General features: G+C 45.7%; 1 pseudogene; it reads left to right on the plus strand.

Annotated features, from left to right (window-relative positions):
* Positions 1-4,400: 4,400 nt before the first annotated feature.
* Positions 4,401-6,027, plus strand: LOC125170597 (ubiquitin carboxyl-terminal hydrolase 21-like; annotated as a pseudogene).
* The last annotated feature ends 776 nt before the right edge of the window (positions 6,028-6,803 follow it).

Raw genomic sequence — 6,803 nt, forward strand, 5'->3', positions numbered from 1 at the left:
CCCGGGTTGCAAACTTTCCACAAGAAAGGGTAGGCCGAAAGGTCATACTCATCAGCTCATACCACAGAGAATTGCAGAATCCTAAAAGATGATTTCTTCCCTTTGCACATAAAAGTCACCGACTCCTCTCGCTCCAGCCACCATCCCCCCCCTCCTGACCATGCACAGGACTTTCATACACACCACTTGCCCCACAGTCCCCAGCTAGTTTCTATCCCCTCTGTCTCTGTGAATCTGATTTCCTTGGGTCACTTTCTAGCTTGATTAAATACGTGTTACATTGTTCTACCTTTTTTGTTGTCTGTATGATGGAAATGCATATTTAAACCATTAGGGAGCCACTAGCCCAGACCTCAGCAATGACCGCAGTTAATAACAGAGTTCTCACTCACAATGTCATGTGGGATCTTTGCCTATGGCACGATTTGCTAGCCATGAAAACCTCTTTAGCACCTCCCTCCGTTATGCAAATACCCCAGAAAAAACACTTCCCTATTTCAGCCACTGAATTGCAGGCTGCGGTCCCAGGCTGCACACCCCAGCCTGCAGCGCATGGGTGGGATTGCCAGAGTGTAACGGGACACAGGTTTCTGCGCAGACAGATGCTCAGTGGATTCTGTACTCAGCTAGAAGAAGGCTGAGCCTGACTTGGCTGCCCAGTCAGTATGACGTCCAAATGACAGGTTATTTTCTGTTACTTGTCTGCCAGTGTTGGCTTTATCAAGCCTGAGGCTGGTAAATGAAAGATGCCCTCACTTTACCACTAGTGCTGCTGCACTAATTCTTCCAGGTCACAATCCAGAGCCTCTGAGAGCCAAGCTGTGTCCTCAGAGAACAAAAGATGAGGAGAAATTGAAGCCTCCAGTCCCGGGCCTGGGCTTTTTCCTTTCTCTACTGGCTCCAGCATCTGCACCAGAGAGCACAGCAGTGTCTTCAGTTCTACAAGACCGCTGTCTAACAGGTGCAGCAACTGGGAAACATTCCAATCTCCAGGGATCTCAGGGGGTCTCAGAGTTTCAGGTCACCAGACTTAACGTTTGCTTAGCCTACCCCCCTGACTTTGCAAGAGGCTATCTTTTTCATTGGGGGGTCCCATCCTTTCTATACCCTTTGTCCCAAACCACCACCAATTCATATTACATCCTGAACCTCTAAATCAATCCATCTCTCTCTCTGTCTCTGTCTCCTTCTCTCTCTCCTTCTCTTTCTCTCTCCCTCTTTATAAAGCATGCTGTCTTTCAATTAACATAGTGATGACCTATTGTCACCCGTTACCATGCTAATCCAGAGCTGGTGTGAAATTACTTTATAATAAACACTATGGAGTTCTGACTTCCAATTAATTTTTCACATGCTGCGCTAAATCAGATTAACTCTCTCCCTGTACCATCACTTTGACCACAGACGTAATTCTTTCCTTATAATGAAATAGAGGATTAATTTATATGAAGCATATCTGTACACATTTGCAAATAAATGTAAAGATAGATTTTATGCCATATTTGCATTGTGCACAGTGCTGCGGTAGTGCAGACTCTCTGAGATTACTTTCTTGTGTTCCCTGGGTGGGCAGAGATCTTTCCAGTTGTTGTCGTTCCTCTGTTAAATTCTAACTAAATGCCTCCATGAAGAATAAGCAAAGAAATGCTCACATGTGCCATGGTGCTGAGAGACTGGTGACTCCTCCCGTAAATCGTACAATACCACATTAGGAGTAGCTGAAGGAAAATGTAAACACTCTGAAATGGAAACAATAATCATTAACTACTAAATTGACTGGTGCTCTCCCTGGATGTGCACATTCACATTCATCCTGAGTGAGTGGAGGGAGGGTAGCTTTTTAAATGACCATTAAACTGAAGGAATTTGATGACAATTTCAAGCAAATGATAGCTTATGCCTTTTTAAAACTAATATAGCCCCTGCACTAAATTATATTTTTGGCGAAATAATTATTTTCATCTTTGAAACTCATTATTAGAATGGAGTATTGGAAGATGAATGTAGGCGCACACTAAATGAACAAATTTGTGTTAAAAAAATTAATCATACTACCCAGATGCTGGACTGTACTTTTTTCTTCTGTCAGTCTCCAGTGTATTTCATTCAGCTTCTTCTATTACTACAAAATATTGGTAGAAAAATTTCCCCAACACATATTTTCTTTTTGACACCAAATGAGAACAACTGCCAGAAGAACTAAAGGTATGGCCCATATAAAAGATAAATGTGTGCTTATCAAATCCTCTTAAACCAATCTTTTATTAACAGTAGAGGAAATAAAATCTTGTTTAGTGTTGCAATGATGAAAATACTTACAGCTGAGTTATTTTAAAACAGACCGAGCAAATTATGCTTGGCAAACACTGGAAACGTATTCATTCATTCAACAGGTATTGATTTGATCCCGGCTATGTGATAACCACTACTTGAAGTACAACTGATAAAACAATAAACAAGCCAAATTCCCTGCCTTCATGGAGATCCCCATCTGAGGGTATGCAAACTTGAAATTATAAAAACAGTCAATCATCATCTCGTGATCATTGACTGAGCTCTTACTATATGCTCTCCACTGTGCCAAATGCCTTCCTATTATATATTTCAATTATCATGATTAATACTTTCCTCTAGATTATTATTGAACACATTTTATAGATGAATAACTAAAGCTTAGAAGTAGTTCATCCTAACTTTACAGATATATAGTGGTAAAACTAGAATCCCAAACAAAGGTTTTGAACTAAAATCCCTGTGCTATACTGTTTCTGACATCCATTGTCCCCAAAATATGTATCATTATCTTGTGTTTGTTGAAAGTTTGTTTTTTGTTCTATGGTGGGTAAAAAAAATAGAGGCAATAGGCACAATTCCCCACCTAAGGAGATTTCCAGTCTACTGGGAGAAAATTATACATTCATGAAACAACTATTCTTAACATAGTTAAGTCAAACATTCTTTGAGGTAGGTAAGTTTATAGTCCATATACATGAAGTGTGCATGTCAATGGGGGAAAGGGGCATGATTATTTGCTGACATTTATCTCTATTTGAATAGCATTTTCAACTTCTATGATTTTACTCATTGTACAATGCATTATTAATTTAACCAATGATTTTAAAGAAAAAATGAAAACAGTACAACATTAAATGTGGCCATTATATGCTATACAACGTGTCCTCACTTGTTTTTTTAAGGCTAAACCTATTTTATGGGTGACATGCTGGCTAGGCAGGCTTTGGGGCAGAAAAAAGAGTTGGACTTAACTCTTCAAGGGACTGAAGGCTTGGGGTCCTGGCTGGTGCCCCAGGCCTCCCACAGTGTCAACTGGGGTCAACTCTACTGGAACCGAGAGGCAACAGGATGATGAGGTAGGAAAGAGGGGTGAGAGGAAAGGCAGGTGGTGGGAAAGGAAGTGGAAGGAAGGGGTGAGGAGAGAGGGAAGGGAAGTAGGGCCGGGCTGGAGCCAAAGCCAAAGTCAGAGGTGGTCAGGTCAGCATCAGGAGTAACTTAAAAGGGAGCCTCCTGGGAAGTGCAGGCATCCATGAGGGCCCTTTTGAGCTACTCAGAGGTGACAAACATCCCCTCATTCCAGAAACCCAAACAGAGAAAGGAGGGCATGAACCCTTTGCAGAAGGCACAGGGACCCTACTTATAGAAAGGGCACAGGGGCCAGCACTGCTGTACTGGCCCAGGGCAGAGTTCACATATCTCATCTTGACCACATCGTAGTGCAGAAGCCTGCCCTAAAGATGGAAGTGAATTGGTAGGGGTGGTGGTCTGTCATGAGGTTGGCCTTCAGGAGGGCATACTTTTTTTAAATTTTTTAAATGCTTTTATTTATTTTTGAGAGACAGAGACAGAGCATGAGGAAGGGAGGGGCAGAGAAAGAGAGAGAGGGAGACACAGAAACCAAAGCAGGCTCCAGGATCTAAGCTGTCAGGACAGAGCCCGATGCAAGGCTCAAACCCACAAACCGTGAGATCATGACCTGAGCTGAGTCAGATGCTTAACCAACTGAGTCACCCAGGTGCCCCCTTCAGGAGGGCATCCTTGATGAGATCATAGGTCACCAGCTCAGCACCGTTGACAATGGCATTATGAGCAACATTGTAAAAGGACCCTTTCCACAGTCTCCAAAACCCTTCCTCTCCAGCAGTGGTCTTGTAAGCATCAACAAGCCAGACCAACAAAGATGGTGGCAAGCCCTGTGGTGGGAGAGATCTGGGCAACAGATGCAGCAACAGTAGTGGTTAAACTGAAGCTTGGCCCTAGGGGGTTTGGGGGTGAGCTGCACGGGTGTAGTAAGGGGTGACCCTGAGCTGGGGCTTGGCCTAGCCTGAGGTCCCCTGCTACCTCACCAGAGGACAGGTCCAGCCTGTGTTGTCCATGGTGTCCACATGCCACAGCCCTCTAACACCACCTGGACCAGACCTCAGAGCGACATTTTGATGTCCAGAATGGGATCAAAGCTACCATTTGCCCCATGGGCCAGAAGCAAGAAGAGCAGAAACCAGCCCCTGGGCCGAACCCCATGTTAAGACCTTTGCCTCCCCTGCCAGGTCCCTCTGAGGAAAGGCTCCAGAAACTGGAACTGGGATGATGACAGACGTCAGCCCCTCGTCCTAGAGGACCCCTTCCAGCAGATCATGGAGTTCTGCTGCCTGACTCACCACCCCCTGACTGTGGCTCTGCCTCTCCCTTCCAGAACCAAACTAGATCATTCCAAGTCTGTGAGCAGTGGGGACTTGCGACCTGTGGAGATTGCCTTGGGAGGGTGCATGGCTGCACTGAGCCACTTGGGGCTCTGACCTGAGCCTCCCACTTTAAGACTTATCTCTCTACCACCTCGAGGGCTTTCCTGGTCCCCCCACCTTACTCAGCATACAGATGGAGACCCTTACTCCCCACGGCTCCTTCCACGTCCTATCTGCCCAGCCCTCTGAGTCTTTCTACTCCAATGACAAAATGGCTTATCACACACTGCTTCTGGGTTCTGGTCATGTGGGCCTCTGAAATCTGGGGAACATGTGCTTCCTGAATGCAGTGCTACCATGTTTGAGCTGTCCTCACTCTTTCAGACTTCTAACTGCTACGGGACTTCCAGCAAGAGGTGCCTGGAGTGGGTGGAGCCCAAGACCTCTCTGAAGCCTTTGCAGATTGTGATTGGTGCCCTGTGAAACTCTGATTCCTTGTGAAGCTGTGAATCCTACTACCTTCTGAGCCGTCTTCTACAAATATGTTCCATCCTTCTCTGGACGCAGCCAGCAGGATGCCCAAGAGTTCCTGAAGCTCCTTATGGAGCGGCTCTACCTGGAAATCAACCAACGAGGCTGCCGGGCAATCCTGGCCAACAGTCCAGCTCACTCCCAACCCCACTGTGGAGGGGCTCTACTAGAAGAACCTGAGTTAAATGGTGATGACCAGGCCAACTTAACGTGGAAGTGTTACATAGAGGGAGAGGATAGCAATACTGTGGACCTGATTGTAGGCCAGTTGAAAAGTTGTCTCAAGTGCCAGACCTGTGGGCATCACTTCATGACCTATGAGGATTTTTGTGACCTGTCCTGCCCATCCCAGAAAGGATTTGTGGGTGGCAAGTTTTCTCTGTGGGGATCGTTTCAGGCTTGTCACCAAGGATGAAGAGCTGGAGTCAGAGAATGCTCCAGTGTGTGACAGATGTTGGCAGAAAACACGAAGTACCAAAAAGTTGATGGTACAAAGATGCCTCTGAATCCTCGTGCTGCATCTTAATCGATTTTCCACCTCCCAAGACTCCATCAGGAAAAGTTCAGCAGGTGTAGACTTCCTGCTGCAGCAGGACAAAGCCCGAAGCCCTGTATGCCCTTTGTATCTACTTGGGGCAGTGTCCACTATGAGCACTATGGAGCCCTCTGCTGGTGCCAGCCTGGCTGGCACGTCTACAATGACTCTCATGTCTCCCCTGTCAGTGAAAATCAGGTGGCATCCAGTGAGGGCTATGTGCTGTTCTACCAACTGATGCAGGAGCCACCCTGGTGTCTGTGACACTCCCTGTGAAACCCTTTCAACACTCTTAAGCCCCAGGCTCTCAATTTACCTCAGAGACATCTATTTTTATGTCTTTATAATTGGGGAGGTATTGGTTGCAGCTTCCATTATCTTTTTGTTTTTTTAAATATAATTTATTGTCCAATTGGCTTACGTACAACACCCAGTACTCATCCCAACAAGTGCCCTCCTCAATGCCCATCACCCATTTCCCCTCTCCCACACCCCCCCCCCAGCCACCCTTAGTTTGTTATCTGTATTTTTTTTTTTATGTTTTATTTTCGAGAGAGAGCGTGAACAGGGGAGGGCAGAGAGAGAGAAAGACACAGAATCAGAAGCAGGCTCCAGACACCGAGCATGTCTGCACAGAGCCAGATGTGGGGCTCGAACCCACGAACTGTGAGATCGTGACCTGAGCTGAAGTCGGATGCTTAACCAACTGAGCCACCCAGGAGCCCCTGTTCTCTGTATTTAAAAGGCTCTTGTGGTTTGCCTCCCTCCTTCTCTGTTTGTAACTATTTTTCCCCCTTCCCTCCCCATTATCTTTTTGTATTAAAAAGTACCCTTCCTTTGTCTATCAGACAGAGCTCCCCAGGTCCCTGCCAGTGTACAACCCAAAGACCCTCAATTCTTAGAGTGGAGGATATACAGCACCATACGAATAATCTATTCCTTGCCATTTAAAAAACTTTACCAACAGCATTTTTCACAGAACTAGAGCAAACAATCCTAAAACTTGTATGGAACCACAAAAGACCTCAAATAGCCAAAGC

Source organism: Prionailurus viverrinus, chromosome B4, assembly GCF_022837055.1.
Source record: "Prionailurus viverrinus isolate Anna chromosome B4, UM_Priviv_1.0, whole genome shotgun sequence".
Taxonomy (NCBI): domain Eukaryota; kingdom Metazoa; phylum Chordata; class Mammalia; order Carnivora; family Felidae; genus Prionailurus; species Prionailurus viverrinus.